We start from the raw sequence: 25,281 nt of genomic DNA, 5'->3' as shown, positions 1-25,281 counted from the left end.
GCAAATAGTTAAGACTGGGCCCAAGGTTTACCATCCACCAGGACAACATACAGCCAGAGGTACAATTAAATAGTTTAGATCAAAGCCTATTCTGGTGTTAGAATGGCCAACTTAAAGTCCAGGGCCCATATTCACAAAGACTAATAGTAGCTCCTGGTGATGTCAAAAGATTTTTCTAAGAATGTTCCCTCGGTAAGATAAAAGTTATTCACAAGGCGTCTTAGGCCTTAAGAGAGCTGCTATTGTGAGGAAATGTTAAGAGTAGCTAGTAGGACTTTTAGTGAGCTTAAGAGTGTCTTAAGCATAGAATGGCAGAAAGACCAAGAAACAGAAAAGATACTCCTGACCTTTCACAGCTGAGCAAAAGAACAGATAAACCTTTATAAAAATGATACAAATATTAATATAGAGATAAGATTAACTTTATCACCCCCCCAGGGGGAAATTAAATAGTTTCAGTGGCAGGACAAATTAAAGGAGCACCTCTGATAAGGTAATTATAGGAAGGATAAATAAATATAGAAACAATAATGAACAACAATGAATAAAAAGTGACAAAAATAATATAGTACAGAATTATTTGAATATTTACAAACTGTATATATATATATATATATATATATATATATATATATATATATACATATATATATATATATATATATATATATACACACATAAATACAAACTCTAGGCAACAGTACAATAATCTAAGCACTATATACATAGAGGGAAGATGTAAATTGTACATGATGGTGTCAGCAGCCTAAGCCTTAATGGTCATCTACAATGCTCCCCATCCGTGGAGAAGTTCTCTGGTGTTCTGCTGTCTCCTCTCTAGCTTCTGAATGCAGCAGATACCAGAGCTGCTCACATTCCAGGCGGGTTCTGAAAGCAGAGGGAACGACCCATTGATCTGCTTGGGAATGCCTGTTTGTTCCCACATTGATCCCGGTACCAAATCTACCTTTCAACGCTCCTCTCTTCTCTTCTACCAGCAGGCTCTGCCCCTCTCAATTCGGTTTTGTCCCCCTCTTTTTCTCAGTTTTGTTTTGGTCGTTTTACCAAACTAAACCTCATTATACAAGAAGGCAATTACAGTAAAATGCTGAATTTCAATAATAATATAAAATGTATTAATATGAAATGGATGCAGTATGAAAATGACTAGCATGACGAGTAAACATAATAAAAAGCAAATCAAAATAATGACAAGCATGTAAATGAGCTATGTTCAAACAAGTTGATGTGACAATTAATTTAATACTGCTAACTTTTATCATCATGATTTACACATTTCAGTATAAATTCTATCATCGGTTTATTTCTCTCCATTGATTACTAGGAGCACTTTTACTTTTTTTTTTTTTTTTTTTGGTTCTTTGCAACAACCAATCACAGCTCTTAGACAGTGTCACACCTGGCCACGGGGTCAACCACACCTTCTCACTAAGATAGGAATTTCTGTTGTCTCCTTGCTCAGAGTAGCTCTGAGCAGAGAACTGAATCAATCGCTGAGATTCCTTCTCAATAATTTTTGGGCTAAGATAGGAGTTCTCTGAGAGGACTGTGAGAATCTTGAATATGTGAATACGGGCCCTGATCTATTTTAAACTCAGCCTTGAAAATGTATGTTGAACGATGCTTTCAACCATAGTGAGTTTGATCTACAGTATATTGGAAAGAAGAATGTGTACAAATTTCAGTTTCTGGATGTGCAAAGCTGATAGAAACATACTATAAAGACTGATAGCTCTCCTTTCAGTTACAGGAGGTTCTACAAAGTATTTACTCAACAGGGCTGGATAAATATGCAATAAAATACATTGAAGTATGTATTTGTAAAGTGGCAGAGTGTAAAAAGGCAAAAAAAAAAAAGAAAAATGAAATTACCACTGTTTCTGTCTCCCTTATGTTTCTCTTGTGACCTGGGAGTTGAGCAAAAAGGAAGTCAAAGTGAAACATCACTGCAGAAAATCAGAATGATCTCCCTTTCCCCCCTTACACTGAACAATAACAACTAATGAAGTGCAGCAGTTCTCTGGAAATACAGAATTCGGAACATTAATGAAAATCTTTACATCATATCAATTTAATGAGTAATTTTTACAGTTCTTGCCATCTGATACATGTCTTCATTTCAACAGGTACAGTAGTTGTAAATGCATGGGACAAGAATGGTCTTTTTTGCCAGAAAAAGGAAGTTAAAACTTTGAGCTTTTTTCTCATTATTTAGATGGAAAATAAAAGCTTCAGCCTGACTAATTGACTGCAATACACAGTGGTTTCTTGAGGAGCATTTGATTGCCTCTTCATTTAAATTGGTTGTTAAGGTGCTAAATGAGCCAGAGTTTTTCCCTCAAACACGACAATAAAGCCAAATAAGCTGGATTTTATGGATTTTTTTTTCTTCTCTTCATATTTCTTAACATCATTTAGATATGACGTTATATGGTACTCGTACTCGTCGTCTTCTGCTTATCCGGGAACGGGTCGCGGGGGCTGCCGACTCAGCAGAGACACCCAAACGTCCCTCTCCCCAGACACCTCCTCCAGCTCCTCCAAGAGGAGCCCAAGGCGTTCCCAGGCCAGCCAAGAGACATAGTCCCTCCAGCGTGTCCTGGGCCGTCCCCTGTGCCTCCTCCCGGTGGGACGTGCCTGGAACACCTCCCGAGGAAGGCGTCCAGGAGGAATCCAGTATAGATGCCCAAGTCACTTCAACTGGTTCCTCTCGATGTGGAGGAGCAGCGGCTCTACTCCGAGCCCCTTCCGGATGGCCGACCTCCTCACCCCATCTCTAAGGGAGTGCCCGGCCACCCTACAGAGGAAGCTCATTTCAGCCGCTTGTATCTGGGATCTCGTTCTTTCGGTCATAACCCAAAGTTCATGGCCATAGGTGAGGGTAGGAACGTAGACCGATCGGTAAATCGAGAGCTTCGCTTTTCGGCTCAGATCTCTCTTTACCACAATGGACCGGCACAGTGCCCCCATTACTGCGGCAGCCACACCGATCCATCTGTCAATCTCCCGCTCCATTCTTCCCTCACTCGTGCACAAGACCCTGAGATACTTGAACTCCTCCACTTGAGGCACGAACTCCCCTCCAACCTGAAGAGGACAAGCCACCCTTTTCCGATCGAGTACCATGGCCTCTGACTTGGAGGAGCTGATCTTCATCCCAGCCACTTCGCACTCGGCTGCGAACCGCCCCAGCGCATGCTGTAGGTCTTGGCTAGAGGGGGCCAGACCCCCTCCGGCCCTTGGCTGCACCTAGAAATCCTGTCTATAAAAGTTGTGAACAGGACCGGTGACAAAGGACAGCCGGAGTCCAACATGCACCGGGAACAGGTCCGACTTAATGCCGGCAATGCGGTCCAAACTCCTGCTCCGCTTGTACAGGGACCGGATGGCCCCTAATAAAGGGCCCCCGATTCCATACTCCTGAAGCACCCCCCACAGGGCATCACGAGGGACACAGTCGAATGCTTTCTCCAGGTCCACAAAACACATGTGGACCGGTTGGGCAAACTCCCATGAACCCTCAAGTACCCTGTAGAGGGTATAGAGCTGGTCCAGTGTTCCACGGCCGGACGAAAACCACACTGCTCCTCCTGAAGCCGTGGTTCGACTATCAACCAGACTCTCCTCTCCAATACTCTTATCAGGGAGGCTGAGGAGTGTGATCCCCCTGTAGTTGGAACACACCCTCCGGTCACCCTTCTTATGAAGGGGGACCACCACCCCAGTCTGCCAGTCCAGAGGCACTGTCCCCGACCGCCATGCAATGTTGAAGAGGCGTATCATCCATGACAGCCCCACAACATCCAGAGATTTGAGGTACTCAGGGCGGATCTCATCCATCCCCGAAGCCCTGCCACCGCGGAGCTTTTTAACCACCTCGGTGACTTCAGCCTGGGTGATGAAAGAGTCCAACCCCGTTCCCGGCCTCTGTTTCCACCAGGGAATGCGTGATGGCAGGATTGAGGAGATCCTCAAAGTACTCCTTCGTTATATGGTATTTGACCAATTTAATAAAGTACAATAGTAACAATAATGATATTTAGAATTGTCAGGATGAAATGAAGTAGTGAATGTAGCTGGTATTAAGGAGGGTCTCTGAGCTGTGCTACTGTCCTGACTTCCCTTCTAAATGCAACATATGATCTGAAAGATGAACCATTAGGCTCATTTCAACCCTCAGACCTGACTTTTATTCAGGCAACTATAAAATAGCTATAGCTATATAATGTAAGACTTCCATGCAGCTTCCTGAGGTAATGTACTATTTGAAAACCAAGCTTCATCTGATTGGCCGGTTAAACGTCTGAATGGGCAGTAGGAAAAAAGCATCGGAATTGGTAAGTGGGTTGCAAAAACACAGATTTTAGGAGAAACATTTTTAGCATAATCAGAACTAAACCAACCAGATTTCATGGAAGTAGACTTGAGTATATCTATGCCATTTCTTAATCACATTGACATAGCACACTGCTTACTGCAGAGATCTTCAGGCCATGCATCCCACATGCATTGTGCATCACCTGCAATATGGACAGTTGAGGCAACATTTTAAAGTCCAGAGCACAAAACTATTGAATCTGAGACCTTGGACTACATAAAGTGAAATGTGTTATAATTATGTTATTGGGTGAATACACTCACTGACCACTTTATTAGGAACACCTAATTGCTCCATAACAAAAATATAAAATCAGCCAGTCACATGGCAGCAGGTTAAATCATTTAGGCATCTAGATGTGGTGAAGAAATCTTCATTTTAAAATGAGCATTAGTATCAGGAGTAAATGGGATTTAAGTGACTTTGAAGATGGCATATTTGTTTTGTCAGAAAGGCTGGTGTAATGGGACTGCAGATCTACTGCTGGTAACCGGGATCTCGTTCTTTCGGTCATAACCAAAAGTTCATGGCCATATGTCAGGGTAGGAACGTAGACCGACCGGTAAATTGAGAGCTTTGCTTTTCGGCTCAGCTCTCTCTTCACCACAACGGACCTGCATTACTGCGGCAGCTGCACCAATCTGTCTGTCGATCTCCCACTCCATTCTCCCCATACTCTGGCAAGCCATCCTTTTCCAGACGAGAACCATGGCCTCGGATGTGTAGGAGCTGATCTGCATCCCAGCTGCTTCACACTTGGCTGCGAACCGCCCCAGTGCATACTGTAGGTCTTGGCTAGAGGGGGCCAGCAGGACCACGTCATCTGCAAAAAGAAGAGACCCCCTCTTGTCCTTGGCTGCACCTAGAAACCCTGTTCATCAAAGTTATGAACAATAAAAGGTATGAACATTGAAAGCCAGTGACAAAGGGCAGCCCCACCGGGAACAGGTCCGACTTAGGGCTGGCAATGCGGACCAAACTCCTGCTCCTGTCAACCATGACAGACCCACAACATCCAGAGATTTAAGGTACTCAGGGCGGATCTCATCCATCCCCAAAGCCCTGCCACCTGCAGCTTTTTAACCATCTTGGTGACTTCATCCTGGTTGATGAAAGAATCCAACCCCGAGTCCCCAGCCTCTGCTTCCATCAGGGAATGCATGTCCCCAGTCGAGTTCAACATCTACCCACTCCCACTGTAAACAGTGTTGGCGAAGCACTGCTTCCCCCTCCTGAGGCGCCTGACGGTTTGCCAGAATCGCTTCAAGGCCAACCAGTAGTCCTTCTCCATGGCCTCACCGAACTCCTTCCAGGCCCGAGTCTTCTTTCCTCTGCCACAGCCCGGGCTGCGGCACGCTCAGCCTCATGGTACCTGTCAGCCGCCACAGGAGTCCCACAAGCCAACCACAGCCGATAGGACTCATTCTTTAGCTTGACAGCATCCCTTACTGCCGGTGTCCACGACCGGGTTTGGGAAATGCCACTGCGACAGGCACCGCAGACCTTACGGCCACAGCTATGGGTGGCCGCGTCGACAATAGACATGGAGAGCATGGTCCACTCAGACTCTATGTCTCCAACCTTCCCCAGAATCTACTCACAGCTCTCCTGGAGGTGGGAGTTAAATACATTCCTGGCCGAGGGCTCCGCCAGACATTCCCAGCAGACCCTCACTATACGCTTGGGCCTGCCAAGTCTGTCCGGCTTTCTCCTCTTCCAGCGGACCCAACTCACTACCAGGTGGTGATCAGTGGACAGCTCAGCCCCTCTCTTCACCTGAGTGTCCAAAACATGCAGCCGAAGGTCTGAAGACACGATAACAAAGTCGATCATCGACCTCCTGCCTAGGGTATCCTGGTGCCAAGTGCACTGATGAACACCCTTATGCTTGAACATGATGTTCATTATGGACAATCCGTGACTAGCAAAGAAGTCCAATAATGAAACACCACTTGGATTCAGATCGGGGAGGCCATTCCTCCCAATCACGCCTCTCCAGGTGTCAATGTCGTTTCCCACATGGGCGTTGAAATCCCCCAGCAGAATAACGGAGTCCCCGGGCGGGGCACTATGCAGCACCCCCGACAGGGACGCCATGAAGGCCGGGTACTCCGCACCACCGCTTGGCCCGTAGGCCGAAAGACAGTCAGAGACCTGTCCCCAACCCGAAGACGCAGGGATGTGACCCTCTCATACACCGGGGTAAAAATTACAGATACAATTTTTATAAAAATTAGTGTGCTTGAGCTGATTTGTCCCTACATCTCTTTATCATTGGCTGTCAGCAACAAGTGTCTGCAGTCGGGTCGGTAATCAGTTTACATCCAGATTTGTAAAAAAAAAAAATAAGAAGAAGAAAAACAGACCTTGGAGAAGTTGTCTGGTGTCAGATTGGGTTGGTTCTCACACATTTGCAGACCACAGTCTTCACCCCCTCTCACACTAGCAGATTTTTGGGCTAACATGCCCTGCTGACTGAACGCAACTTCTTTTTGCAACAGGGAATTTGGCGTGAAATTGTGCAGGGTGTCCCCAGCTTAAGAGAATTGGACCTCAGAACCTATTTATAACCTAGGACAACAGGAAGTCATGACAAACAAAAAGGTCTTACACACTGTGATTAACTTAAAAAATAAGAGTTTAAATTTGAAAATACTTAAGATTCATTGTATGGCAACCATTAAAGCTGCCAATAAGTACGACACTGGGGATTTTCCAACTTAAAGTGGAACTTAATCTGACATAAAAGCATACCACTGCCCCCAGACAGATGGGGTGTAGTCAGGAGGTCAATGGAAAGTGGCAGCTCTGACATATTGAAACAAGCAGATTGACGCTGGTAGTTTTGCCACTGATAGATCTTTTAATGGAGGAAGATTTTTAAAACCCCCCTTCATCACAACAGGTTAAAGGAGGCTTTGTGGAACCCAGCGTGCCCAAGTTCTTTAAAATGATGGTTTTAAGCATTATAGATGATCTTTAAGAAAAAGATGAAACCAAAAATTGGCTAATTTCTATGTTTTTGTGAATTGTGCTTTACATGAGGACAATAACATGATTAGACTGCTTTGTGTAGGAAAAAGAAACAGCAGCGCCTTAGATCCTTGTCAACTGATTACTCACCTAAAATGTATTTACCATTTTCTCAAAGGCTCTTGTTTTCATTATTTTAATCCGCACAAAAAAGGTTTTAAAATAGCACGAAGTAAATAGACTTGTATTACTCGTGGTTGCAGCAATAGCCTCTGTAGAGCTGATCCGTTTCCTATTTGATACATGTGATTTCATAGACCAATGTGTTTATTATAAGGTTTGAAATTAAAACATTTAATTGTCATAGATTATTTATGATGATTGATTTTAAAAGTATCTGAATTTTATATCTGAATTTTAAAATAAAGCAGTGAAAAAGGGATGTTCATGAAAAAAGTGGGATTTTTACTAGACACAGTCTTACTCTAACATGTATAATTTGCAGCAAACAACTTTGACTGTGGAATCCCAAGCTGCACTGTTATATCACCACCTTAAAAGTTTAAAAAATAAAGAAGAGGTCGCTCACAGGCTGTGAAAGCATGGAGCTCACACTCAATGTTTGCTAATGAGAAAAAGTCATTTGAACATTTTCAATTGACTTCTATTTTTAACAATTTATGATGACTTGGGTGCTTTATTTTTATTATCTACACAGATGAATTCCATGATGGAGCTCTACAGTAGCGCAGTGGTTAGCACTGTTGCCTTGGAGCTACAAAACCCTGGCTGGGATCTTTTCCCTGTGCATGCGTGGGTTCTCTCTGTGTACTTTGGCTTCCTCCTACTGTCCAAAACCATGATTGTAAGGTTTATTGGACTGATTGTGTGTGTGTGTGTGTGTGTGTGTGTGTGTGTGTGTGTGTGTGTGTGTGTGTGCGTGTGTGTGTTTGGTTGTCTGGCGACCTGTCCCGGGAGTACCCTGCATCTCGCCCGGTGACCGCTCCAGATAGGTATCAACCCCCACGACCCAGAAAGAATAAGCGAGTATACTGTAAATGATGAATGGATGAAATCCATGCCACCCCAGCAGCAGAACTAAATTGGCAGTAAATGGGATTACATTATATCCATTAAAATCTAAAAAGATTGAGAGTAAATGCATCCGCATTATTAGATGCCTCCAAAACAGGTATGTACTGTGAAAGTGCACGCACTAATGATACTGTCACAATGCCACACTCTGGTACTCTATAACACATCTACCTATTGTGATGGACACAGTGATTGAGGTTCTAGTCTGACTGTGTATTTTGGAAAGGCTTAATCAAACTTACATAAAATGAGAGTGATATGTGGGATTAAAGTGTAGAAGGAATAATGCATAAAATTTACCATTCTTGAATTACATAACAGCTGAGCTGAGATTAATGATTTGCCTGTCATTTGTAATTCCAGAGATGGTGTCTTTCTGCTGTGAAATATGGAGCACTTTATTACTTACACTATTTGAAAAACTTTGTCCCTACGCAGACATTTTGCTCTCTGTGTTCACACACAGAACAACAATGTTCCCTTTCAGTCGATTCACTCAGTACAACACATGAGTATGGGATATCACGCCCTGCGTGTCCTGGCTGAAGCCACATCTGATCATGCCTCCTAGGCAAATGATGTGATGACGACAGGTGACAGGCCCTGCCTGCACAATATACCTGTCCATCGTCGTTGTCATTACTCAGTTCTTACGCTCTTTACCTTGCTAAGAACACCTCTTTGAGTCAGGCTAGCTAGCTGCTGCTGGTTAGCTCTGTGTCTCTTTCTAAAGACTACTTGGAACTAGTTCAACTGCTTTTGTTGGAGTTAGTCACTGCTGCCAGTTCGGTCTGGCTTTCGTGGTTCGGGATGAGCACAAAGCTAACGCAAGTGAAGCAGAAGTCTTCTATTCGTCCCTGTCCTCAGGGGTGCGGCCTCTCGCTTCATGAGAAGGACCAGCATGAGGCTTGTCCCGGATTGTTCACGCTCGCAGAGCATTGGCGGAGCCCAAAGCATGTGCGTTCTGTCACCAGCTTCGTCGCTTGACCCTGGAGAGGCTGGTTGAATTCCTCGAGAAGGTGCTGGGAGAGGCTGCTGTCTCAAGGTGAGACCCACTGCTCTCCGAGGCGGGAAACCCAGTTTCGTCCGATTCTGACGAGGACAGCTTTTCGGTCAAAGTCCCCGTTTCCAGCTGGGCAGACCATATGGAGTATGTTGATGGGTTAGCCGATAATGTAGGTACTCGATCTCAGCTTCAACACGTCATTTTTCTCTCTTTGCCGCCGTGCAACTGATACCCTAGACGTGGAATGGCCCTCCCCACCTGCTGCGGAGAAGCCATCGCGATTCGCTGGGTTTTACCTCCCCTTGGAGCCGGCCGCAGTCGAGCACCATCTACCCATGTTCCTAGACTTTGTCTCTGAGTTGACGTCTTCATGGAACAAACCACTGTCCACCCGTGGCACAGTGCCGGGTTATGGACAGTATCTGGACCTGGAAGGAGCCGAAAAAGCTGGACTGGTGAATATTCCACCAATGGAACCGTATTTGGCAGCATATCTGGCCCCGTCCCAAAATCATGGTGTGGGTGGTCCAATATCGCTTCCGTCTAAGCACTGTAGGTTCTCCGCTGCTCCATTGGAGAAAATCTACAGGGCTCATGCGGCCACTGCTTGTGTACTGAGCTCCATTATCATGCTGCAAACATCACAAGCTATGCGCTTGGCAGAGCTTGGAGCCGCAACACCACCGAAGAGCTCTTTGATGCCACTCTTGAATGAGGTGAGAATCACCGCTGACTACATCCTCCGTGTATCCCGCTGTGCAGCTCTGTCACTGGGCAGGGGGATGGCATCAACTTTGCGCAAAGGCACCTGTGGCTGACCCTCTCTGACATCCTGGATAGAGATAGAGCCGTCTACCTGGATGAACCGGTGGTAGCCGATGGGCTGTTTGGGCAATGTCTCGACGCAATACAGGCGAAATTCAAGCTGAGGAAAAAGTAGACCGAAGCACTGCGCAGTATCATCCCCAGGCGAGATGTGAGACCCAAATCCAGCTCGGGCACTCGCAAACCAGCTGTACCGCCACCCACACCAAAGAGGATGACGCGGCCTGTGAGCTTGAGCCCTCAGACGGCACAGTCACAGAACCACGGCCAAGCTCCCTGAAAGACGGCCTGGAGCAGGGGTCCTCCTCCGGGGCTCCAGAGAGGCTCAACGTCCCTTAAGAAGAAGAAACAGTCCTCCTAACTGTGGGACTCGAGATTCAGGAGTTTCGGGAGCAGGGAGACATGTTTGCCAGTTTTCGGCGGGTGCCGTCCAAAAGATGTTTTGCTGGTGTTGTTCGGGATCCCAGTCCCAGGAGGCGCTGCGGTTCCCCCACACAGTCTCCCAACCACAATTTCCCCACAAATGTATTTGCACTAAAAGCCCCCAGTTTGGGTGCGTTGAATGTGTTTCTGAGCACTGCAGTTGTTCCAAATGTTTGTATGGATGCTCCAAATGTTTAAATAAAGACAGTTTTTTCTATGAAAAAAAGTCAAAATCAAAGGGCTGCAGGCGACAGCCAAATGAGGCTGCACCTCTCTCGCACGTCAGGAGAGGGCAGCACCGTCAACCAACAGTGCCGCAGGCCAGTTGCCTGGCTGCACATCTCCATATGTGGCACGCATGCACACTCCAACCTTGGGTGGAGAGGACCGTTGCAATGGGTTACCGTTTACAGTTTCGCCGGAGACCACCCCGCATTGTTGGCGTGGTAAACATGGCGGTAGTGGCCCAAGCAGCAGAGGTTCTGAGAGAGGAGATAAATACACTGTTGGGAAAAGGAGCTATCCGTGCGGTTCCCGAGTCGGACATGAACACAGGTTGGTACAGCCGTTATTTTGTTGTTCCAAAAAATGGGGGCGGGCTTCGTCCAATCCTGGACTTGAGAGTTCTGAACAAATATCTCCGAACATACAAGTTCAAAATGTTAACACTCAAGCAGCTTCTGAGTGCTATCAGCCCGGGCGATTGGTTTGCCACGATCAACCTGACAGACACTTACTTTCACGTAGCGATACACCCGGACCACAGACAGTTTCTGAGATTCGCCTTTGAGGGCAGGGCATACGAGTACCTTGTACTGCCTTTCGGTCTGTCTCTAGCGCCTTGCACTTTTACAAAATGTATAGAGGCAGCGCTAGCACTTCTCAGAGAAACAGGTGTCCACCTTTTAACTTATCTGGATGACTGGGCTTTAATAGCCAGTTCCAGAGAGCAGGTGACAGTGCAGCTGTCTCGGGTTCTGTCACACATTCAGGCCCTAGGATTTTTGGTCTATTCTCAGAAAAGCTCGTTGATCCCAAGTCAGCAATTTTCATTTCTCGGTCTGGAAATATGCTCCCTTACAAGCAGGGCACGTCTTTCCGACCACAGAGTGGCCGCGTTTTACCGCTGCCTCGCTCAGTTTCAGTTGAGACACAAACTGTGTTTCCAGACTATCTAAACAACTGATGGGAATGATGGCATCTATGATTGCAGTAGTACCACTCGGTCTACTGAAGATGCGCCCGTTCCAGCGGTGGACCTCTCAACGGTTGTGTGCATAGCGTCGCCGAGGCAGAAAGCTAACGATAACCACTGCCTGTATGTCGGCTCTCAGCCCTTGGCGGGAACCAGGACTGTTGTGACGAGGTTTGCCAATAGGGAGAGTAACCTTTCGCAAGGTGGTATCCATGGATGCCTCCCTGAGGGGGTGGGGGGCTTTGTGCGATGGCGTGGCGGTGAGTGGGGTTTGGACACCAGTACAATCCAAAATCTATTTCATCCACACCCAGAGCTGTGGAAGCTGCATGCTTATCTGGTGAGAGGTCCAGCTTATTAGCCAAAGGCCTCCCCCCTGATGTGGTGGCAACAATCCAGAATGCAAGAGCATCCTCCACTAGAGGCTTATACGCTTATAAATGGCGGGCTTTTGAGCAGTGGTGTGAGGACAAGCACATCGTTCCATTTCAGTGCTCAATGGTGGAAGTTTTAACATTTTTGCAGGATCTGCTGGATAAATGTCTTTCCTTTTCCACAATTAAGGTCTACTTGGCTGCCATTTCTGCCTGCCATATTGGTTTTAATGGAGTCACACCAGGTGCTCATCCTCTGGCTGTACGCTTCTTAAAGGGGGTTCGTACACTCAGACCTGTGATTAAACCCAGTTTTCCTTCCTGGGATCTCACATTGGTACTAGAAGCTCTTTGTGACCCTCCATTTGAACCTTTGGAGTCAGTAGATGTGAAGTTCCTTTCATGTAAGGTTGCTCTGCTTCTTGCTCTGACAACTGCAAAGCGGGTTGGAGACCTCCATGCTTTGTCTGTAAATCCTACCAGCATACACTTTTCACCTGATGGTTCCAAGGTCACCTTGTGACCTAATGCAGCTTATCTTCCTAAGGTTATACCTTCGGACTACAGCTTCATGACTATGGAGCTTTCTAGTTTTTGTCCACCTCCTTTTGCATCTGAGGAACAAAGGAGGTTACACTTCCGGTGCCCTTTACGTGCACTGCGCAGTTACATTGACCGTACTCAGACTGTGAGGTTATGTGATCAACTGTTTGTGTGTATTGCTAAACCAGAAAGGGGGAAAGCTTTGTCCAGACAAAGATTCTCTCACTGGATTGTGGAGGCTATTTCTCTAGCTTACAGCAACAGGGGTCTCCCAATGCCACGTGGTGTGAGGGCTCACTCCACCAAGGGCATAGGGACCTCCTGGGCCCTATTTAGAGGGGTGCCTATGAGTGACATTTGTGCTGCAGCCAGCTGGTCTTCGCTGCACACATTTGTAAAGTTGTATTGTTTGGATGTGACAACCCCTTCTGTGGCTCACTGTGTTCTTTCTGCTGGGTCTGAAGTGCTGCGCTAGTATGCAGTGCATGATCCAGCTTTGATGGCTGTTCTGCGGGGCGTTTATATATGTCCCATACTCATGTGTTGTACTGAGTGAATCGACTGAAAGGGAACGTAAAGTTATGCATATAACTACTGTTCCCTGAAGGAGAGTAACGAAGTACAACACATTGCTGCCCCGCTGCTCAGCTGGGCTCGGTGAATAGCGGCTATCGAACTGAGTAATGACGACGATGACGGACAGGTATATAGTGCAGGCGGGGCCTGTCACCTGTCATCATCACATAATTTGCCTAGGAGGCGTGATTAGAGATGGCTTCAGCCAGGACACGCAGGGCATGATATCCCATACTCATGTGTTGTACTTCGTTACTCTCCTTCAGGGAACAGTAGTTATATGCATAACTTTACGTTTTTCTTTACTGGGTACTGCTGGCAAGAAAATTCCCAAGGCACTTTGCCATTTTGTCACATTACAACCTTAAAGTGTCTGTGACACGCTTTTCCCACAAATGCAGAAATTGAAAAAAAAAAACCATGTTAACATTAAAGACATTGGGCAGTAATTTACATGATAATATGAATAAAGATGCCATAAAACACAATTATGACACAAAATAAGCATATTTTGATGTTGAATTTTGCAACTCCAAACTTGCCTGGAAATTACGTCTAGGGGGAGGTCTCCAGTCATTCATTGTGTTAGCGTCAATGATGCACTGTTTAGGTAGAAGCAAAGTTGCATTGCGTTAATATGGTGAAACGGTTAATATGGTGGTGGCAGCAATACTACGACAGCAGCCGTTAGTCTGCACTACTTTCCTGCAGTGAAGAGGATCAGAGCTGCCTGGATCAGGGCTAGAAAACCGATGAGAGACAGAAGGGTTGGTCCCATTAAGCACAGTCAGTTGTGATCGGAGAACTTTTCAGCCAAATGCTTGTAACAAGAAACCTCTGAATTCACAGGAGAAATTATGTCAGGGGTCGGGATGTCTTAGAGACCAAGGAGAATGTTGAAGCAGATGCTATAGCCACGCTGTTCAAAACATCTGATGAGAAAAGATCGCCAAAGAAAAGGTTGTTGTTGCTGTTGCTAAATGGATCAAGGCTCAGCAGGTAAGAACACTTCCTTGTTTTAAAGGTACATTTAGATATTGACAGTTATTGTTCATAACAATAACAAATTTAAGTCTGAAATTATTATTTTTATTATTAATAATAATCATCTGAAATTATTATTATTATTAAAATAAGATAAATTACCCACGCATACAATATATTTAAATAAATGATATTCTAATATAAAGTTAATGACACCAGGTATTGTCTTTAGATCTTGAATCATTTCTTGTGTCTGCTGCTACTACTCCATGCTGCTCAGCTTTGCCTCCGGTTGTTTCACTTAGTGCAGTATTTACTGTAACCCTATATTTACACTGTGTCTGCTCCTGTCCAGTCAAGTCCCGCAGTAGCTCTAAGAACCATACGCAGATCGCACAATAAAAGCCAGTGATAAATGCGGAAGTCCAAAACAACTCATTCTCTGGAAGTTTAACCAGTTAAATTGCTTCCCTTTTTGTTTTATGCATCCACATATTTTTATGTGTTTTGTTCTACAATGGGTGAGTTCACTGAGAGCAGATAAGCTATATTTGTTGCTTAATTCAGTGCATTTAATGTTTAATTGCTCGGTTTATAATACGTTAGTTAACCCAGTAACTGATCTAATTGATCTAATATAAACAACTGCTATATACACGTGTATATATAAATATATGTGTGTATTTATTGATATAGCGAGACATTTTTAAAATGTACCATAAGCCATATACAGTGCATTACACACATATTGGCCAAATAAGGCCAAATTTGAACTTTTTGTCCTACATACAAAACCCATCGTGTAGCAGAAAACTAATACTGCTCATCACAATGAACACACAATGAAAAATAGTGATGGCAACATCATGGTGTGGGGATGCTTTTCTGAAGCAAGGACAGAAGCTTGTAAGAGCTGACACAACATGCAAGGAGCTGAATACAGGGCAACCATGAAGAAAACTATTTAGCCAGTGCTATAATGGTTTGTTTAGAACAATTAATGTGCTATGATAACCTAGTCAAAAACTAGACCTAAATCTATCTGCTAATCTGTGTCAAGCCTTAAATATTGCTATTTACAGACACTCTTCATCTAATTTGAGTGAATTTGAGCCTATTTGCAAATCATGCCAGGCAAAACAAATCTCCAGATGTGCCAAGCTGGTAGAGACATATCCCTAAAGATCTGTAGTTGAAAATTGAACTAAAGATGGATCTACAAAATATTGACTCAGGGGGGTTTTCTTGGTTGGACAGCTCTGAAATGCTTTTGTGCTTTGTCCTCTTATACTGACACAAGGGAACCCAGGACTCTCACGGAGACAGACGGTTATGAGCATTTTGAACAAGTACATTGTTTTTCCTTTGTGTGCCTCTCTTCATCTCTTGAAGGGAATTTCATGCATTGACAGAATTGAGAGGGTGCAATTTTTTCTTCATTTTGAGTTTTAAAGCAGGAGGAAATTTGGACTTTGGATAAGTTTGTGTTGGTGTTTGCAAAAGAATGAAAATTGTGAAAGAATATAACACATAGGACCAGGTACATACTAAGAAAACAGATAAATCAAGGTAAAAACAGCTGATTCAGGAAAAAATTGTCAGTATTTTAAAATGAAAATGATCGAACAGAGAAAGTGTACTAGTTACAAACCTCTGAATACTATACTATACTATACTATACTATACTATACTATACTGTGCTATGCTATGCTATGCTATGCTATGCTACACTACGCTACGCTACATCATGCTGTAGTATGCTATGCTAGTATAACAATTATTTTAGTAATCTATTCTATCGCTTATTCTGGTGATAACTCATTAAAATCATTAAAAGGTTAGAAATTGTCACATTCTCCAGTACACCCTGGACAGGTCTCCAGTCTATCGCAGGGCAACACACAAACAACCATGCACTCACTCATTCACACACCTAAGGGCAATTTAGGGAGACCAATTAACCTAACAGGCATGTCTCTGGACTGTGGGAGAAAGCCGGAGTACCCGGTTAGAACCTGCGCATGCAGTTGGAGAAATGCAAACTCCATGCTGAAAGGCCCCTGACCGGGAATCAAACCCAAGACCTTCTTGCTGCAAGGCAACAGTTGCTGCAGCAACAGTGCTACCAACCGCGCCACTGTGCAGTCCCTGCTTCTGCACAGTTTGGTTCAAATGCTGCTTCTCATTCTCTTCATCATTCTCTTCATCGCTTATACTGGAGTGTGAAGAACACATCTAAATGGTGATAAATCAGGCAGCACTGTTTTACTGGCTTGGCTTGTGCTGCATTGGGGTGCTCATTTTCACCTGCATTTTTCTGTCTCATTTCCATTTTGACATCAAGTACTATTATCTGTACCAGGCTTTGGATCTTAAAGGCTTCATTAGGGGGCAGGAAACTGGGATCTAATGCAGCAGTAAGCAGGACAGTCTTTGGGTATTGAGGCTGACATATAGTCCCTTCCATCTTGTTGTGATCTGTTTTGTCACATCAATTTGTTATAACTGGACAGGTGCTCAAAAGCCTGGGTCTGCATTGACTTGTTGAGGCCTTGCATGTGCTGTGAAAGTGCAGAGAGGGTAATGTATTCTTGCCCACTCAGAAACATTGCTGCAATTCAAATGATTCAAGAGCCTTGCTTAGCTCCTCAGTATCATTCCACAGGTCAGGCTTAAGATCAATGAAAGGTTTTCCTCTTGGTTCCAATGCCTGGTCAGAAATGGGGCAGCAATTGGCTATGTTTGCTCCAACAGCTTGGACAGTATGTGGAAAGTTCTGTTCCAATGAGTACTTACGTCTAGCACAAGCATGTGTGATGTTATGCCCATTTCCTACTGCTTATCCTTAAGCTTTGTACAAGCAAGCACACTTAAAAAACAAAAAACAAAAAAAACATTCAACAAAGCATCTTGCAGCAACCACACACTTAGAGGTAGTCTCGTTTCTCTTCAGAGCGTTCTGTAGTACCAAGTTCAGGGTGTACTCTGCACACCACACTGATGTCCACTTATGCTTCTCTGCCAAAATATTCACTGCTGCAACATTCATACCATTATCATGGATGACAGCTTTGACTTTCTCTGGTGGAATGTCAAACTTTTGTAAGAATTATGATTATTGATTAATTCATATTTATCAACAATTATAATTTAAAATCATAATAAAAAAAAAAAAGATTTCTTAACCAAGAACCATTACTTACGAATAGAAATCAGAGAGGTCCTCTGGTGTTGTGGTTATGGGCTCAAACCTCTTTAATATTTACCATTAGCTATTAATAATTAATAATTGATAAATTATTAACCAAAACCACAAAATGTCACTGTTTATTCAACTGCTTCACCGAAGGTGGGGGAACTTCGACCTTGTTTTGACAGATAAATCACTCTTGCATGAAATAAACACAAATGCTTCTCTTAATTATATATATGAAGATTTATTGAAGCCAAATAATTCTGATATACCATTATTCTGGTCCAAAAACCTTCACTTAACTAACAAGCCCTATTCTACACAAAGGGGATAAAAATTACTACCTAACAATAATAATAAAAGAAAAATATATATGCATTCAGTCTCTATGAAGATCAAACCAGCAGTTTTATGGACAAAATGTGTAATTTGGTGTAAATGGAAAGATAAGTCCTCCAGGTGTGCCGATGTCTCGATTGCAGTGATCATCTGATAAAACAGTGGGGCCACGCCCCTTTGGCCTCTGGCAGCTGATCGCCCCAAATCTTGAACAAAGAGTCATAAAACTCTGAGGCGGGAACTCAGTGGAAAAACTCCAGTAATAAAACTGAAACAAAGAAGTGGTCAGACCACGAGGCCCAGACCGCAGTTGCTTTGAATGAAAATCTTTTAAAAGTCCAACTTCTAACTCCTGGCTGATTTGGGATCAGCCGGACAAAAACATGAACCACGCACGGTTCAGCAGCGCTTGCGCAGCAAATCTAAACACAGCTCAGCGTAAAACACTTCAATCAGTATTGCATGCAACAAGTTGATACCTTGGATTAACTACTGGTGATTCTAAATCACCTTAACTATCATCCTGCCCAGACTTCTAAATGCACCTATCCGGTTTAATATGAAAAGAACGAAATTACTTTGACGTTGATTTCTTCTCTCTACCAGTTGAGGATGGATCAGGTCTGAAGAAAAATGAGGGGGGAGGGATCACGCGTCCATGATCACCTCAAGAAAAGAAAAAAAAACGGTAAACTTCCCATCCGTCCAGGAGGGGAAAATATGAAGAACTGTTTAGTCGACTGAATCAACAGGGAGGAAACTCATCTCCTTGGAAATAAAACCTCTGTGGGTTTTTCACCTGTGCCAGGTGTCGGCGTGGTCTTCAATCGGTGTATGAATCTTTTGACCTTTTTGTATCAGACAGATTTCCAGCTTTCAAGCTCTTCCGGGAATGGCCTTGTGGAGAAAAACTTTGCCTGCAAGCTTTTGTCTCTCCAGAAATGTGCCTCCGTTGCGTCGTCCCGTGAGACAAGCTGGAAATGGCAACGACACTTTATTTTTGGTGGATTTATAATCCCAGTGACGTCGAACATGGTGAAGTCCTCTGTACGAAGAAGTCCAAGGTATGACTGCGATTTACTGGAAAGGAGTATAATTGATTATTTGTTTACTCATTCTTAGACCTTAATATCATATTTAAAGTGCATAACACTGGCTGATGTACATTTATTTAATATTGTGAAGGGGTTGAGGTTGCATTAATTACAAGCCCTCTGTTTATGAATGATTTTTTGCCATTACAGAAAAAACTAAATGCTGTATATTATTTTTACTGACCGGTAAACTGAATGTGATCTTTTATAATGTCAATAATAAGTGAAAAGGTTTGAGTTTAGACATATGGCTATAGACAATTAAGTTTTGTTGAGTATGGTTAAATTATTGTAAATAGTAAAAGATCATTTATATTTTAATTAAGACTGTTTTATTATGTACTGTAGTTGCAGTGCTCTTGGTTCCCATTTTAGGCAACCAAAGTATTTTAATTTTGACTGTTAGCTATAAAAAAATACACTTTTGCATCGCATGGTCTATTTTCCATTCTGTTAAAAATGATTCCACACTTTTGACATTTTCTGTCATTTTCAGGGAGCTTCCTTTTGCCTCTTGCTGTCTCCCTCCATAGCCGATAATAGCACTTGGCATTCATGTAGCAGGCTTTCATTAGCAGAAGTGAGAGCGTGGTGCTACGCAAATATCCAGTACGCTGAATAGTTAAACAGAATTTAACAAAACCTCAAAGCAGATAATTTGCCTCAAACAGTTTTAGCTTTAACTTGTCTTGTACAGTGTACTTGAGTGTTATGAAAGGCACTTTTAAATTAAATGTATTATTATTGGCTGTGAGAGGGGAAATACTCTCCCCCTTGCTGTACAAGACTGATGTAAAAGGACAAACATGGACAGAAACATATTAATGAAAAAAGAAAAATGTTGACAAAAAGACATGATATAAATACATAAAGGATGAAGAAGAATATTTTAATAATACAGCACTATACTATGCTGTACTATTCTATCTATCATATGCTGTGTTATACTATACTATACTATACTATACTATACTATGCTATGCTATGCTATACTATACTATATTATATTGTTTTGTACTGTTCTAAACTTTAGTGTATAAAGCTATACTATGATATGCAATACTATACTGTACAACTCTATGCTAAACAGTACTATGCCGTGTAGTCATCTGTTGTACTGTGCTTTACTGTATTATACTTTTCTATACTAAAATAAAATATAATATCATATCATCACACATATGTTGAGAAAACTCACCTCAGAGTGTTTATACTACAAAAGTAAATGGTTCAATTTTTATTAAATGAAAACAGTCGATTAAATTTACTGCACTTCAATTAATTAAAACTCAAAGCAACTATAGTCAATCAACATCAGTACTGCCTGTAAACATCACAAGAATACAATGAAAATATGGTTTTATAAAGTGCAATATTATAAACTTGACTGCTAATGAGGAAAAATGAAGCACAAAACTTTGTTTTCATGACACTAATGTTATCATATACTGTATTGAAATATACATTATACATTAAACATACTTTACTGAGCTGACAGCCTTACAGTCAGCTGTGAATGCTGTATAACATAGAAAACTATTTTAAAGTTGTTCATGATTTCTCTGATATTTAATGTGTTAAATGTCTTGTTCCATAAGACTCCTAAAAAATCCTTGGGATTTTCTTAGGGATTTCAAGTTACGAAGAGCTCAAATATTATCTCATATCCTTTCTGATTCCCATTGTTCGACCTGGTAGCTAAAAGTGGTATTCTCCACACATACTCATTTGACGGAATGCCAGGAGCTCCTGTAGAGCTGAAGCGCCAAAACATACCGGCTCTCTCTGGTAGTCTTTTATAAAGTAAATGAAATAAGTAAAATTCTACTTTTAACCCAAAGTTGCAAAACTTAGATGAAAATCAGAAATACATTCTCTAGGAAGGCAGTTCTCTTTTTACCTGCATTTATTTCTGTTTAATACAAAATATGTTTCTGGAATACTTTTAGGTATTTTGTTTTCGTTTTCTTCCCTAAGACTTTGTTGCCAAGCAATGTAGATATATACAGCTTCGACTAATTACCATACTGTTTATATTTCATGCAGTAAGGAGGACTGGTAGGGCCCCACATACTGTAACAGACTGATGGATATCACATCAGTCCATATTCTCCTTGATTCTAGTGTCCCTGCAGAAATTGGTCAGTTCTTTTTAAACAGTAAATGTTTCATTCGGTTCCCTTTTATAAACTCAGAATACAAAGGCTTTCATGTTTCTTCATATGTGTACCTAATTATAGATCTTTGTGACTGTGTTGAATACAAACACTAGCATGGGAGTATAGATGTGCATTTACCTGCCTTGATTATTTGCAGAAAAGATGAAATAACTTGAAAACAAGGCTTTGATTCTGCCCTGAGTCTGCATCTGTCTGTCAACCCCATTCATTTTTTACAGAACCAATATTTTTCACAAATCACTGGATGGTAAACAGCCATACAAAGTGCTAAACATTCTGTTTTCAGGTTGTTTGGGCCCATCTTCGCCGCAATCCTTCTTTATTTAGAAACAAGTCATTCAAATTTACACGTGGTTTAGCTGTCGGAGCGCTAATGCCCATACTAGTAATGGTACTTATTGTCCACTGCTGCTGTGTGGTGAGAAGAGATAGCATTCTGCACTGGAGGGCTTTTATGACCTCCTCTTATATCTCCCAGGAGAGTTGACCAACACACTTCGTGGAAATAAAGAAAAGAAATAGTATTCTTTAATGAATACCTAAAAAAAAACTTTATTTAGTGAATTCTGCTTTTTCAATGTCATGTTGAAAATGTTTGTCTTTTTCAAAACTAAAAATTCAGAATGAGCAAGGAGTGTTTTAACTCAATGCAGCTTTCCATTACCAAATAACCAAACTATTTTACAAATCAGAATCTGAACAGTGTGGCATGCATTTGAATCCCTTTTGCAGCTTCTAACAGGGTTTATTCTATTCATCTTCCAAAACAACCCTGACCTGCTTACCTGTCCCTGCTGAAAAAAAGCCTCCTCATAGCATGATACAGCCACCACCATGTTTCAGCATAAGGATTGTGTGTTTAGGGTGATGTGCAATGTTAGTTTTCTGCTACACATAGAGTTCTGCACTTAGTTATATTTTGGTCTAACCAGAGCACCCTGCGTGGGTTGTCAGAAACTGCTAACTTCTTGAGGCTTCTTATATCTGTATACCCATGGCATTCAAATCATTATATTATAGCCTGTGTTTGGACAACAGTTTAGGATGTGGCATCCAAGTCTTCATCTGTCATACTGCCGAACAAGTCAGATATCCTACAAAGAATTATCCCCTGAAGCATCTTTAAAATTTTTTTTTTGAAAGCCTTCAATTTAAAAACTCAAATTATTGGCTTTTTTATATTTCAGTTTTGTCTTAAATTTGTGTCCCTAAAGCCGACTGTATACACTAATATGAAAAAAAAAAAAACACACAGGCCCTGTTAGCTTGCACAATCTGTGCACATTTCTTCACATATGTTAATATGTACAACATTGGTGATGACTTAAAAAGTCTCAGAACAATTATTTTATGCCTATAGTACAAAGCTGCTAAATCTGTATATAGATTGCTGAGACTAAGGAGATGGGTGCGGTGGAAGGGCCCACTCTTTAGCTTTGTTGGGCTGTAAAAGGTTGGTAAACTAGCCTGAAAAAGTGGCTACATCCAGGTATAAAAACAAGCTTTCCTGCAGGGAACGGTGATTATTTATTCATGAGCAAAGTCAGCGCTATGTGTGTACAATAGAGACTGAGAGAAGTATCACAAAAAAGCTCAGTGAAATAGTTTCCTCTTTCTGTCATACCCAGTTAAGAACATATAATACTGACATATTTTACACAATTTCCAGCAATCATTTATGCCGATTAACACCGTTAGCATGGCTAACTGTAACATCAGCCTCTCTGTGTAATTTCTACATTGTAAATATTGCGCCAAAGTCTTCCAACTGGCCGCAACCTCACTAAACCTTTTTCTGTGGCAAAAAAAGGTTAAAAGTTCAAAAAAATAAAATAAAGGAACTTTCTGTTATATGCTCCTTGTTGCTCCTCTGTAGAGCTCCAAAATTTTAACCTGTTATTATTACTGTAACAATTTAATAGCTTCCCCTACTCTAAATGTTTTCCACAAAATACATTTAAAAACATTTAAATTGTGCCTTCACTTTTTCAACACTAAAATATGTGCTACGAAGCTAATCCTAAGCAGCAGATACCAGATTGTCCTCTGACGTCTGTATGTTTTACCTTTAAATAATGTGCTAAATGTATGTTATACTAGACCTTTCTATTCATACATATGAAACATTCATATATATGAAACATTCCATATAGAATTTGTGATATTATTATGAAGTGTGCGACAATGCTTTGACTGAGTGCTTAACATTCAGAGTAAAATCAGTCAAGATAAGACCTGCAGGAACACAAGCCCAGGGTGAGCAGATTGGTAGATGGATCAGTGGTCTCACCCAGACATTTGATTCCAAAAACATGGGACATCTATCAGACATTGGAGACATAAGTATCTGATACCAATTGAGACCACCTATTAACCCGCACCAAGCCTTAGAGACCTTCCAATATGAGGAGCAGTGCTATACCAATAGCAAAATAAAATTCCAGAACTTTGGTCGAAACCAATGCTGGAGATCTCCAAACTCACCCAGTCCAGTACAGCAGTTAGCACCCTCCAAATTCTGCAAAACCACTTGGTCATTATCTACGTTGATGTTTGCAACAAACTGAAGAATCCTCTCGGTTACACAGTCAACATGATAAATAATCATGACTGACAGTGTTATCTTTTGACAAGTCTACAACTTCTACCCCCTTTGTTTCAACTACAGGCATGCATAAAAAGCTTAAAGAGAGATAACAATTTATTTCCAATTAGTTTATTAATTACTGAATGAATGAATGAACATGGGGTTGTGGCACATGACCTCTACAAAATAAAAGTTATGTCACTTACACTCCAAAAGAGACTGCTTAATCACATGCCAATGGGGAGTCCGCAGCTCCTGTGTTGGGTGTCATGGAAATAATGTAAGAGGAATACACAGTGGCTGGCTAATGACATTTAGGTTAGTCTGCAGTTCACAGCTGCACATTCAGCGCCAAATTAAAGAGCTCTTTTACCGTTTTTGAAGGATTATGGTTTGTATGTGATTATATCTTGTTTAAAATCTAAAATGTTTCAATTTGTCAAACCTTAGCTAGATTATTCTTAACAGAGATTATTTAAACTGTTAACAGTATGACAAAAATGAAACCATTTTTTCTATTTGTGGGAAAAAAAAGGCATTTTTACTATTCTTTTGCAAGGCAAGGTGGATTATACAAACCTGAAGTGAATTATTTTGGCACCACATCTTTGTCATATCCACGGTGGTTTGTGTACAGGCTGTGTTTGTGTGCTGTGTTCTCTCTGTGCAGGGTGTGAATGGCAGGTGCTACTGCACAGGTGTTGCTCATCTAAGAGCAATTAGTGGGGCTACTTATGGAGTGGAAACCAGACGTCAGCTCGTTTTCTCACTTGGTGTGGTAACAGCTAGACTGCTGCTTCTCTCCAGTCTTGCTTCCAAGCAGTTTTTCTGATCTCCTTGATTTTCTCCCCCTGCCTTGCAGATCACCCTTCGCTGAAGGAAGTTGTGGAACCTTTCTGGTCTCCGCTTTCACTCGTGTCATGTTCAGAGGAGTTTAGGACACCTCAGCCCTGAGCCTCCTCTCTGCTTCCAACTCCAAGCCCAGCTTCTCAGGAGCCACCTGAGAACCACCCGTCAACCTGCCTGTCCACCCTCCACCGTTAAAACTCTCCAACCATAGTGGAGTTTCCTGGAAGAGAAGAAACAAAGCACTTCATCCTCCGAAAACTGTTTACAGCCTGTCGGCCTCAAGCCACCGTGGAGAAGGACTTATTTCCCCCTGGTCTTGCCAAGAACCCCACCCCTGTAAGTCAGCATCTAAAGAACGCATTCAATTTCTGTTTCCACCCAGAGTGTTTACCAGCTTCTGTCTTTCTCCTTCAAGGAGACCCCATGTTTGTCCACCAGTTCCAGTCCGACCTTTATCTGTGTTTCTAAATAAACTGTTAAAACGCTGTCTTTGTCCTCGTGGTTGTGTATCTCGGAGTCTAAGAACCCCATTAACCAATCTTGTGATTGGTGAGAACATTTTATGACCCAAGTAATTCTGCAAAAAAAAATTTTTTTCGTCTGTTTGGTAATAGCAGAGTTTTTGTCATACATGGCCTAAGCATCA

General features: G+C 42.3%; 1 protein-coding gene across 2 annotated transcripts in view; it reads right to left on the bottom strand.

Moving 5' to 3' along the window:
* kcnk13b (potassium channel, subfamily K, member 13b) overlaps positions 1-25,281 on the bottom strand; it is a 34,433-nt gene that overhangs the window by 7,747 nt on the left and 1,405 nt on the right. The gene's annotated exons all lie outside the window — the stretch shown is intronic.

This window comes from Girardinichthys multiradiatus, chromosome 15 (assembly GCF_021462225.1).
Source record: "Girardinichthys multiradiatus isolate DD_20200921_A chromosome 15, DD_fGirMul_XY1, whole genome shotgun sequence".
Lineage (NCBI taxonomy): Eukaryota > Metazoa > Chordata > Actinopteri > Cyprinodontiformes > Goodeidae > Girardinichthys > Girardinichthys multiradiatus.
This window is presented reverse-complemented; position numbering and strand designations above follow the sequence as displayed.